Genomic DNA, 12,516 nt, shown 5'->3' with positions numbered 1-12,516 from the left:
ATGTGACATCTGGATTCCAGGCAGCACAGTGGAGGAAGGGAAGTCCCAATATATCATGTTAGACCGATCTCGACCCCTGGCCAGGACACACACTTGTCATGAGTTTACCAAAGTCCCTGGCAGCTGCACACAACACTTCTTGTCATGTGACGCAGCCTAAGCCACAGGACCACACCTTCAATCGCCTCCAGTGGTGGGGACCAGGACTCAGCTATTCCTGTCCCTAGGGTTCATGTGGAATAGGCTTTGTTCTGGTGGGGTCTCTGTCCGGCTAGGAGTCCTGTCACCACCACAGGAGAGACAGAGAATGCATGTCAGAGGACAACCAGTGGCCCTGCCCAAAGGGTGCTCCCTAACCTTGAATTTGAATTTCCTTGTATCTTAGAGGTAAGCCTAACTTCATTCCTCACAGCAAAGTTTGCCAGCACAGCAGAAGAGGAGGAAGCCTGCCGTCCACTCTCAGCACCATGGCAACATGGCACCCAGAAAATACTTGGTCAATTTTAAAGCACTTTGCAAAAGCAAGAAAAGTGCATGTGGAAATCCCTTCAATGTCTACTAAGTTCTTCACTGTCCATTTTAAATAACTTCCCCATCAACCCCAAGATATAAGCTGGTTACTTTTCTTTTGCATGTACCACCCACTCCCATTCACTGTCCATCCCCACTCTGTTCTGCACCCCCAAGCCCAGCTACAGAGACTGTATCACCTATTCCTTGACCCTTTGGTTGGATTTATCCAGAAGGAAGGACCAGTGTGAATTGGAACTAGAACCCAGGTGTACTGAAGACAAGGTCAATACCAGCACCAAACAAGGTTTGTTCCACTACAGCTCTTTGACCCTGTTAGATCTTTGGGCAGTTACTTTACAGAAGGATGCCTTTAACTCCCTTTCCTAATCTTTCTGAAACAGGCCCTTTGAAATACCCACACTCGGCCATAGTGCCCGCCAAGATGAGCTCTTCTAGACCAAGGGCCAATTGATTGACATTATGTGCTACTCCAGGGCTCTCTCCTGAAGCAAAGGCCAGGGTCCGGGTGGGATCCTACCAAGTCGAGGAGGTGGGGGTGGTACGGGAAGCAGCTGGTCCTGACCCTAGGGTTAAAGGTGAAGCCTGTAAGAGGAGGGGAAGCCATAGACCCATAATCTAAAACCTAAAACCAGCACCGTTTACAACACAGCCCTTGTTATATGTTACCACCAGTCCCCATCAGTGGACCAAAACTCTTTTAGAAACAAAACCTCCTTTTTAAAATATGTTGTGCATCTTTTAGTCTTATGCTCTGTTAAACCATGTAGATGAACACTGATTAAGTACATTCCAATATCCTTTTGAAGGGTTGTTATGACTTCTAATAAAGTTGTCCAAGAAAATCAAAACCAAATAAAGAAACCTTGGCCAGGAAAACGAAATAGAATTTTTCTTCAACTAGGAGTTCTCAGTCACAGATTAGGGTGGACTTTGTTCATCGTTGGGGCTGTAAATTTTCAGAGGTTAAGTGACTGGGCCGCACTTTGTGACTTGCTATTCTGAAAACACATCCTGCAGCGCTCCAGGAATTCAGACCTCGGGGCTGAGCACACAGAGGGTCAGGTGCGGTCCTGCCTCCTGCCTTTGCACGTTCTGTGTCCAAAATGGCCTGCCAGGGAGTACGTGCAGGGCAGCACGAGTGCATGGTGGGGCTCACCAGTTCCTTCAACAAACATTATTGCCAGTCCACTGTAGGCTAGCGTGATTTCTAGATAACATGACAGCAAACACCAAAAAGCAGTTCTTTGAAACAAAAAATCATGACTTTGCAATGCATTCAATGACCGGTGCCCCAGATTACTGATAAACCAAAAATTATTTTCGTGGAACCGTCTACAAGATTTTATAGCAAATTATTTTGCTCACTGTATTTTTTTTTTTTTTTTGATATGGCAAATTTTGTGTGTTTGGAATTTTAGATCTCTTTCATCCACTGTGTTAAAGATTTCATAAAAGGTGGATATGTCTGTTTTGGGTCTTTCCAGTGCAGTGTGCCATTCCTTGTCTTAATTAATGATTTGTTGTCTTTTGCAGAAGATAAAGTGGTAGAATTATCGCTGCTCTGCAGAAACGTTCTCCCACGGGTGTGCACATGTTCCCCCCAGGAATGCACCCACAAATACCCAGATTCTATACACAGGCACACTGTGTTTTGTCACACTACCAAATAAAATTGCATTTTCAATTTGTGTCTACAAACCCTGGACAATTCAATAGGCACTTGGGGAAAGCCAATCCATTTGCATGTGGAGGGCTGACCCTCTGAGAAGTTCTCAGGTGTCTGAACTAAATCACATTCTGTTTCACCCTGCAAGGATGAGTCTGGATTCTTTCTGCAAGTAGCCTACAAATGGAGGGGATCCAGTTGCACTCACTTGGTCACAATATGGGGTTCCTATGGTACCAATGGAAACTGGACTGGAGGAACAGCATGTTAGTATGACATCTTGAAAAGTCCTCAGACATCAGTAATAGGAAGCAGTTTTTTATTTATCTTGAGTTGCAAACTCTCAGGAAGATTCACTACATCTCTCCCTCATCCTCAAGAGAGCAATTCCTTGAATAACAGCAGATGAGGGAGAGAGAGAAGATGGGAGGGATAGTAGGGGCTAGGAAAGGTAGCAGAATACAACAGTCACTAATATGGCATTATGTAAAAACTCGGATGTGTAACCAATGTGATTCTGCGATTTGTATTTGGGGTAAAAATGGGAGTTCATAACCCACTTGAATCAAATGTATGAAAGATGATATGTCATGAGCTTTGTAATGTTTTGAACAACCAATAAGAAAAAAAGAGAGAGAGCAATTCCTGGCTGGAGACAAGTGAGACTATCTGAAAGACAAGAAGGATAAGACAGAAAGTCAGTAAATGGACCGTACAAACTCACTGTAACCTTTATTTAAAAAAAAAAAAAAAAACTCTTGATTCTGCTGACTCTTGACCAGCCTGACACCCCAAATTCAAATTTCGTATAAAACCGTCATTGAAATTACTAAATATTTGATGTTCTGACTGACACACAAATTGCTATAAACTTTTCAGATGCATTCTAGAAAGGCTCCTGGTTGATAATTTGGACAAATGGTCATGGCAAATGCTCCACGTGGCAACTTGTACTAGGTGCGGCGATGGTGGGTCTGTGGATACAGTCCCTGTGCTCGTGAAACTGGCCCTGGTGGGGAGAGAGACATCTCCATACAGGTAATAGATGAAAACTGTGAAAGGTATGGGGGCCTCCCAAAGCATGTGACAGGGACCCTGAGTGAATCTGAAAGGCTAGGAGGAGGTGAAGGAGTGAACCCAGGGAAGGGGAGGGAGCAGCCCCGGCAGATGGAGGCCTGATGGGAGGCCTGGTGCTGGGAGGAGCTTGGCTCAGTCAAATGAATGAGGCACATGGGGCTGGAGCCAGAGGCAGGCCATCCAGGCAGTGGACAGAGCTGTGGACAGCACCCGGCCCTCTGTGACTTTGACCAGCACAACGTCAGTAGGAGGCAGAGATGCCAGGAGGAGGCAAGAGTAACTAACCACAGCAGGAAAAAGGAAGAGTTGAGCTTTGGCCTTTTGATGGAAAAAGCATCTTTTCTTTTGCAGGGTGAGAAATGAGACTCACCTAAGATGCAGAAGGCAGGCTGAATGTGTTTGTTCCTTCTCTAAATTCTGAAAGAAAAAACAAAGACGGTGGAAATCGCTGGTTCAATTCCTGCTTCTCAGCTTGCCAGAGTTTGAGGCCCATTTCCCCTTCTGCTTCTCCGTGTTTGTGGGGGTCACATGAAGACTCTGTGCCCTGCTTCACCCCCTGGAAACCCAGCTTTGGGTCCTTGCAGTTTGAACAGGATGGTCCTCCGAAAACCCAGCATAAAAGACAGCTGTAGTTATGATTCAGAAGGAAGAGCCCCAGGATGGAGGACACCAGCCTCCAGAATTGCACCACAGATTAAATGTCTTGGAACATGACAGAAAGTTCACGTGTGCCTCACACTGAGCAAGAGAGAGGCAGGGGAGGAAGGGCCCCCGAAAGGAAGAGATCTTTAACAAACCTCCCTGATTCTCTTATTTTGCACTATAAAACATAATGGAGATTTCATCAACTTGGCAGGAAATCGCGAGCTAATAAAAGAGCCTTGTTACAAAGATAATAAGAAGACAAAGTCATAAAAGAGACTTGGCTGAATTCTGGCTTCAGGCCTCACTCTCTCCGGCTCTGCGGGGACCCAGGCTTCATCAACTCAGTTAATCGAGTGGATGGTCAGGCATTTGTCCTTTCTTGCTTTTGTTCTTTCTTCACATTCCAGGGCGCTTCGCCCACAGGGTGTGCTTCGAAAGGCAGACAGGAAGTGCTGCGGTGTGAAGCCTCCCTGTGCCTTCTGTCCCCCTGCTGCTTTAGCTGGGTGCCGTCCCCTGAAGGAGCTGGGCATCGACCCTCCAGCCGGCTCTTCTTCCCTGGATTTCCACCTTCCCACTGGCTTCCAGCCAAAATATCAGCTGCCTTTCTCCCCTCCTTCCCTGGAATTTGGGACCCTCCTCCCTGCTCCAGGTGTGGAGTTTCTCCCAGGCCCAGCCCAAACCTTCTGAATCAGAATCTACATGTTCACAGATTCCCTGGTGATTCCCGTGCACCTTGAAGCTCCAGTGGGGCCATCTCAGAGAGCCAGGACGTACACCTTCGCCATATCTGCCTTCAATGCTCTCTCAGTTCTGGAAAAGGACCATATGGTGAGGGTGCCTTCAAGCACAGGAGACCTTGCACCTGCAGGTAAGCACCAAAGCCTGGTCTCAACCTGCTACCTTCAATTGGACAGCAGTCATTGGACTTTTAAAAAGATTTGAAAGCCAAAGTTGGAGGCTGAAGGGGTGAGTTTGCCCCATGTGTATCTAGCAAGCTTTCCCTTGGGAACTATGAAACTCTGGGGGACACCATGGCCACCTTCCGGTGCAGTCTGATGTGGATGTATCAGAAGGAAGTGGATAATGTACTCCCCGGGGGGGGGGAGGTCCTCAGACGGGCTACGGCCCTGCACAGATACATAAACAAGCTGCAGTGTGCTTGTCTTAATGTTTGATTTAGATTGCTGCCCCATTGATTCAACTGTGGCTCAGGCAAATGGGACTAAACCAAATTCATGGTCTTGCCATGCCGTGGTCCAGCCGTTTTGACTGTACAAGAATGACCACATAAGGGCTGTGCGCCTAATTAAGCACTTAGTCAATAACCCACTCCCTCTGGACTAAGTCATTTGCTTTATCCATTGCGAGAATGAGATCAAGCTGGGCAGTGAATGTGAGTAATTCATGCAGGAAGAACTCATTTAAGGTGCAGCTGGATTGATTGGAATTAGTTATTGCAGGCAGCAAGAGAAAGTGGGTTCCCTCCTCAGGTGATTCCAATACTCCTTTACAAATGGTCATGCAAGGTCTGAATCCAGATGCCCAGGACCACATGTATGTGAGGGGACCCTAGAGGACCAGTATCCCAATGCAGAGGAGATCATCTTGCCACAAGAAGCTCAGATACTTGGGAACAGGCTTTGCTATTGGTATGCATGGAGCTGGCTGCTGTATGATTTTTTTAAAAGTAATTTGATGCGTCTAATTGTTCTGCGGTGAGATAAGAACACTCCATTTTATCTGAAGTCACAGGACAGCTTATTGACTGCACTGTCTTACTGCTGCAGCACATAATGGCATTGTTAGGGGAAATGTCAGCGAAGGCACTGGAGGGTGGAAAAACACGAAATCAAATTTCTCACATGACAATAGCTTGAATATCTGTTGGGCTTTTGCTTCCACTGAATATGGCTGAGCATTCTTCTCCAGCTGATTCGATCAGCCACGGTACAGTGTTTGTCCAGCCAACCTTGCCAGCAGTTACACATTTTAACAAGCCCCCGACTCTCCTGCCTCTCAGGAAGAGGTCTGGACCCTCTTCCCCACACTTTTCCTCCCAGAGAAATCAGTTTCCCAACATCCAGTGTCTATGAGTTCACGCTGTATTCTTTTATCAGCCATCTGCCAGGGTAGATGCATCCGCAAGACGTCTTCCTTCGCCGGCATAATTAGAAGAGACTCTCTCCTTTCGAATGTTGTGTTACATTTACATTCAAAGTTATTTTGCCTTCTCTTTGCCCTTGCCCTCAAGGAATTGTGGGAATTCAAGTTAATAGGCTTTTAATGGTTCTGTGATAACTGTGATTATAAACTGTGAATCAGATCAGGGGGAGCATCCAAGTTCAGCGGAATCTCATGCGAAGACTCCACCATTGCTTTTGATCCTTGGTGGAGATCAGTTTTCAGTGTTCAGACACCACCAACCTTTAAAAATAAAAATAAAAAAATAAAAAATAAAAATTTAAAGGCACCTCATTTGCTTTGCAATTGCCTTGATAATAATTTTAAAGCCTTTAACTACAATTCTCCTTTTGATATGTTAGCAGTATTTAGAAACACATCCTGTCGCTAAAAATTAAATTTCAAAGTCTACAATTGTATTTCCTGCTTCCTTTTAGAGGGGAAGATGCTGAGTTTATTTAAAACACATGCAACACGTTGGGGTCACACCACACACACACACACACACACACGCACACATACCGCCTTCAACCTTTCACTGCCAAATATTTAGAAATAAATTTTTACTGTGTTCTCTGAACATATAATTATTGCTTTGAGGCTAGTTAATGAAAATACACTTTTCTTTGAAACATGTTGGCTCTACTAAATGAGCCTGTCCTTGTGAGTCCGTAGATGAATCGGTTGTGAGCCTCCTTGAAAAGAGAGGCATCTGATCATTGTTGCCAGATGTCTCAAGAAAGCCTGCCAAGCTGGGGCTAGAAACGCAGCCTTAAAATAGTAGGCTCGAAATTGCACCATCAGCCAATTAGGACCCTTAGAGCAAATTAGCTCTTGTTGCCATTGGCCAGAGCAGCTGCGACTTTTGCCTGGCTAGCCCAGGGCCATTCCCACAAGCCTCGCCTCCTTTGGCCAATTACTGCTGGCATCTGAAGAGGCCACACAGCATGGCAGCCCTAGGTTTTAAAACCAGCTCCCTTCCCAGAAAAGTCCCTGTGGCCACCCCTGGAGTCCAGGCCATTGTCAAGGCAGAATAACTCCTGTGGGTAGAGTGTTCCCAAATGGGGAAGGCCTTGCAAACCAGAGCTTGACTGCAGGGGTGCCCTAAGCTGCAGCACCCCCACCCTCTTGGAGACCTGGAGAATGAGAGTTGAGCAAGGAGCACAGTACTGCCTTCTCCATGAGCGGGTCTCGGGTTGGAGACTGCATCCCCACAATTTTGAAAGAGACATTTGAATACAAAGCAGTGGGGAGGAGGGGAACCTTCCAGGCGAGTTCATCTGTTGCACTGAAAGCAAGAAGCCTCCTCCAGCAAGTCTGGCTCCCAGAGCACAGGGCCACAGGGCAGGGAGGGGCACTGGGCAGTTGTTCTGCCAGAAGTGGCACTGGGACCAAGAACCAAGAAATAACTATTGGCAGCAAGGCTACTACTGGTAGCAAAGGCTCCCCAAATCCTTTATGATCCAGTAATTCTACCTCTGAGAATTTACCCCAAGGAAATACCCATGTATTTGCACAAAGATTTATCCCTGAGTATGCTCATTACAGTATTTGTTAGGAGGGAAAATTGAAACATAATATAAATGCAATTGAACCCAATGCAGTCATGAAGAATAGGAAAGAATGGGACAGAAAAAATATATTGTTCCATAAAAGAGAAAGGTAAATACACATATAGAATGATCCTAGTTTTGTAAAAATTATATATAAGATCAGTGGAAAAAATGAAGATTACACATATACTTTAGGATTGTTCTTTTTTTCTTTATTGGGACTTGCCAAATTTCTAATAATGAATGCATTTTGCTATTGAGATCAGAAAGAAAGTTAACTTTTTCCTACTGGGTATTGAACTCAGGGGAGTTTTACTATTGGGCTACATCCCCAGCCCTTTAAATATATATATATATTTTTTTTTTCAGGGTCTTACAAAGTTGCCAGGGCTAGTCTTGAACTTGCAATCCTCTTGCCTTGGCTTCTGGAGTCTCTGAGGTTATAGGTGTGCACCACCATACCCAGCTCAGCTTTTAAAAGAAAGCTTTAAAAAGACTTCTTTTTAAAAGAGACAGCGATGGATCAAGCAATAGATTGCCATGTCTTGCCATCATTCAGCATCCAGACAGGAAAGCCACATAATTAAGCTGCAACGTACACAGAATCGATTACTTCTGCTAAGATCGGAGGGCAAGACTGACCACGGTCAAAAAGTGAGTTTGCATGAGTCCAGAAAAGTGTTCTGCAGGTAATCCTCCAGATTGCCACAGGATGAGAGGTGTCCCTACTCTCAAGGACTCACAGTCTGAGGAATATGTCCCCATTTCCATGGGAGCATTGTCACTCCACCCCTGTGGCGGGCACAGAAGTTCTCCTGCCAGCTCCTTGGAACCCACCGTGATGAGTCTTGCATTATGGAAAGGGAGATCATGAAAAGCTTCCAGTCTGCTGAGGCATGACACTTGGCTTTGCCCCGGACTCTGAGGAGAGAAGACTTCAAGTCCAGCAACCAGGACTCGCAAAGCTCTGAGCTCCAGCAAAGCCTCTGACGAGAGGCTGAGGCTGGAAATCCAGGACCTCCCAAAATCTCTCCATGGGTTTCTCTGAACACAGTTGTGACACTTTTAAAGCTTCCGCCCTTAGGAACCAGACCCCCAAATGGTATATGTTGTTTACTTTGGAGGGGTGTGTGTGTGGGGGGGGGTGTCCTCTCTCATATTGAAAAACTTTTGCAGCTTTTGACACAGTTCTTTGAGTATCAGTACTAATTTTTATAATAATTATACCACCTGACGAACTCTTCCTTATAGGGTTTTGGGCAGGCTACGTGATCAAGGCCAGGGATGAGTGCCAGGGACTAGATCTTATTTATTTATTTGATATCAGGGATTGAACTCAGGGGCTCCTAACCACTGAGCCACATCCACAGTCCCTTTTATTTTTCTATTTTGAGACAGGGTCTTGCTGAGTTGCTTAGGACCTTGCGAAGTTGCTGAAGCTGGCTTTGAACTTGATCCTCCTGCCTCAGCCTACTGAGGTGCTGGGATTATAGACATGTGCCACCACATTCAGCCCAGATCTTATTTAAAGGGCAATCATGGGTTACTTGGAAGTACGAGAAACAGGGGTATCAGGGAGAGTACTTAGTGATTGCCTCTCCAGCACCCCTCCTTTTCCCAGCAATGACCCCCATTTCCTTCTCACCCCCATCACCATTCCCTGTGGTTTAGGCAGAGCTAACTCTGCCACTTGCTCCCAGACCAGCCAATCAGAGCATTGCCTTCCCCTGAGATGGTTTGTTTACAAAACCAGCCCATGACCCAAATCAGAGCAAGGCAGACTGCATTCCAGAACTCTTACTGGAGCAGAGAAAGAATCTCCACCTTTCCTGACAGGGCTGCTGTTTCTGCTGCCACCTTCCAGCCCACACCTCCAAGCCTTGAGAATGAGGCCCACTCAGGGGACCTGTGGGAGCCATGGAGGAAGCTGGGGTCCTGGCCACATGGCTGGAGCTGCACCAGAAGCCAGCGGCTCCCATGAACTGTTCAGGACACAAGGCAATAGAGTCTCCTTCTTGCTGTCAAAAGAGAATTAGGATTGAGGGAGAAGTGGGTAAAGAAAGAAGGGGTAGAGAGAAGGAAGAAAGAAGGAAGAAACTGCAGGTTGGGTTCCTAGATACTGCGTCTCCCCAGGAACAATGCCTATAGAAGGCTGAGCCTCTCTAGGGTGGGAGGAGGGAAGGACCCCCAGGTCCCGGGTGCTCACGGACCCTCCACACGCCCGACTCCAACTCCAGCCCACCTACTTTGGGTTTGAACTCATCCCCAAACACCATCTGTTTCTCCCTGGAAAGGACTACTCTTGGCAAATCCCAGGCCTCCATGACAGCCCCACTGTCCTGTGACTTTGGTTTTTCCTCCAGCTGGCACAGACAGCCCCAGACACTCGCCCCAAGGATGCAACGACCCCTTCTTATTCATAGCACATACTCACTTGTTGGCCACACGACCCAGATTCTGCCTCTGGGACATGAGCGGCGGGGTATGGAAATCACAATGACTTTAAAAGAGCAAATAGCAAAAACCCAGCAGTCCTGTCACCGAAGGATGTTAAGTTCCATATTAAATTTATTTCCTTACTAATCTTCATATCAGTATCATTAACATAAAGTTGTAATTTTTTTCTGTTAAAAAATAGGCAGTTGCATGCTGCACCTTTGTTGATCATAAAATGTTCTGGATTTTAGTGCACTTGGACTCTGGTCTGACCCAGTCTCCTGTGGAGGTTTATGCAGAATTGCCTGTTGTCTGTTCTCCAAGTCATACTTGGAAGCAAGCACCACCTGGGTGCTGATGCTTCACTATTTCTTTGAATAGTGGGAAAACCTTCCAGCCTTCAGATAGCAAGCAGAGAAAGCCCTGGGAAAAGCCACCCAGGACCTCTGGGGACAATACCACCCTGGGGGGATCAGCTCGAGTTTCAGCGGTAGACAGCCCGGCCCACCCCTGGCAGTGCCACTTTTGAGATGTACGGTCTTGGGCAGGTTACTTACCCTCTTCCCGCATCCGTTTTCCTGTCTGTAAGATGGAGATATCATAGCGCTTACGTGGACACTGTCGAGGCTGAGGGCAGAAGGCAGCGGTGCAGGGAATCAGAGAGGAGCAGGACAGTGCTGGGAACCTGGTCCAGCCAGGCGGCTCCGAAAGTCTGTCCTGGGTCCAACTGTGAGGTATCAGAGGCTGGGCAGAGGCAGGTGCCCTCCGCAAAATCTGAGGAACCACCTAGAAGGTCTGGGTTTTCCTTTTGGGCTTCTCTGCCGGCCCTGCTTGGCCCTGCTCTGGAGCTGCCCCCTGCTCTCATTCCCTGTGGGGCTCAGACACCAGGCCCCTGGCAGCATGTCAGCATCTGTCTTTCTGATGGCTTGGGGCAGGGGGCTTGCAGCCAGGTAGCTGGGAAGAAGGCAAGGAGACGTCCCATGGAGAAGGTCCCGGCAATAAATCAGGGGCCCGGAAGTCTCTCGGGCGAATATGGATTCCTTATGGCTCTCCTAATGGACAGGCTGGTTTCAGTCTGAATTCAGGTCCTACGAGAAGCCAGGAGCAGTGACAGGCTATCTGATATGTGTTCCAGGCCCAGGCCAAAGATCAAGCTTTGCTGAACCAGAGTGAAGAAAACAACGACCGTGAAACATCTTCTTTGCAGGCGCCCAGGCTGCAATGGGCTGTCCACAAGGTCATCCTGGAAAGCCAAGGACAGCGCAGACACCTCCTGGCTCCTGCTGTAATGGACGGAAGCAATGGTGCAGATAATCTAGCCAAATGGCGGGTAATCCAAAAGCCATTTCTGTTTGGCCTTGGGAGAAGTTCCTGTGCTCATTCTGAGTGTGGGTGGATGGGAGCATCCCTGCCAGATGGGTGTGCACACAGAGATCTGGGCACTGCCTCACATCCAGGCTGCTCTCCAGGGCAGGTGGCCCTGGCCAGCAGCAGCTGGGGTGGTGGGCATGGCAGGGAGCAAGTGAGGAAGAAGGGGTTCAAGAGGTGCTTCTCCAGTTGGCCCCCTTTCCTGGCCATTCTCATCCTTTTCAGCTCTGCCCAGAAGTGTAACCCCTGTGGGGAGCGTGGCCTGGGCACCTTTGCTCTCTAGCTTCCATATTGGTTTGAGCCACAGGAGTTGGGAGCAAAGAAAGAGAAGCTAGGGAATCTCGCCCCACCTCCCTCCCTCTCCTGGCAAGACTCTCTAGGTGCCCCTGTTGCCCTCCACCTGTCCCTGGCTTGTTTTCAATGGGTATTAGAACATTGTTCTTCCCCATATCCCTTTGGTCTGGGTGTGGTAACAGAGCCGCGCCACTCATAGGTCCCCTAACCTGCCCACACCTTCACCAGATCTTTTCCACTGAGGCATCTGAGGCAAGCTCTAGCTCCTGTCCACGACCTGATGGGGGTGGTACAGGGTAGGACTGCAGGTGGGACTAGGGAAGTGGGACTCTTTAACCAGACAGGGACCACCTAGGGACCCTGCTTGAAGGGCAGCCCCTTACTACCCAGATCTTCCTGAAGCCCAGGGTCCCTCTTTGTTCCATCCTGAGTCAGCCTGCCCTAGGTCAGGTACCTCCACCTGCAGCTCCATCCAGTGTTGGAGGCTGACTCACCTCCTCCTTTGAGTCACCAAAGTGGATGCAGCCCTCCAGTATGCTTGGCTTCCCTTGAAAATGATGGTGTCAAGTTTGAAGAGGAGGAATTTTCACAACCTCCTCAAAAGTTTTCTTTTTCAGGAGCTTCCTCCTCCCATCCTAACCTCTCAAGACTGGAATTGGGAATTTATCAACTGGCCCCTTGATCCATCCATGATCCTGACACTGACCCTGTTTCTAGATTCATGACTCACATTCTTCCTCCCTGGTCTGTCCGGCTTTCTGT

The 12,516-nt window shown here is 47.8% G+C and overlaps 1 long non-coding RNA gene across 1 annotated transcript; it reads right to left on the bottom strand.

Annotated features, from left to right (window-relative positions):
• Window positions 1-2,908: 2,908 nt before the first annotated feature.
• LOC144367571 (uncharacterized) lies at window positions 2,909-11,700 on the bottom strand. Its single transcript, XR_013427093.1, has 2 exons — window positions 10,650-11,700; window positions 2,909-6,346 (listed from the first exon to the last, which is right to left on the bottom strand). It is a non-coding gene; the product is annotated as an uncharacterized LOC144367571 (long non-coding RNA).
• Between the last annotated feature and the right edge of the window lie 816 nt (window positions 11,701-12,516).

The sequence above is a fragment of the Ictidomys tridecemlineatus genome, chromosome 1 (assembly GCF_052094955.1).
Source record: "Ictidomys tridecemlineatus isolate mIctTri1 chromosome 1, mIctTri1.hap1, whole genome shotgun sequence".
In the NCBI taxonomy this organism is placed as follows: Eukaryota; Metazoa; Chordata; class Mammalia; order Rodentia; family Sciuridae; genus Ictidomys; species Ictidomys tridecemlineatus.
Note: the sequence above shows the minus strand (reverse complement) of the source record. Positions and strands in the feature narration are given on the sequence as shown.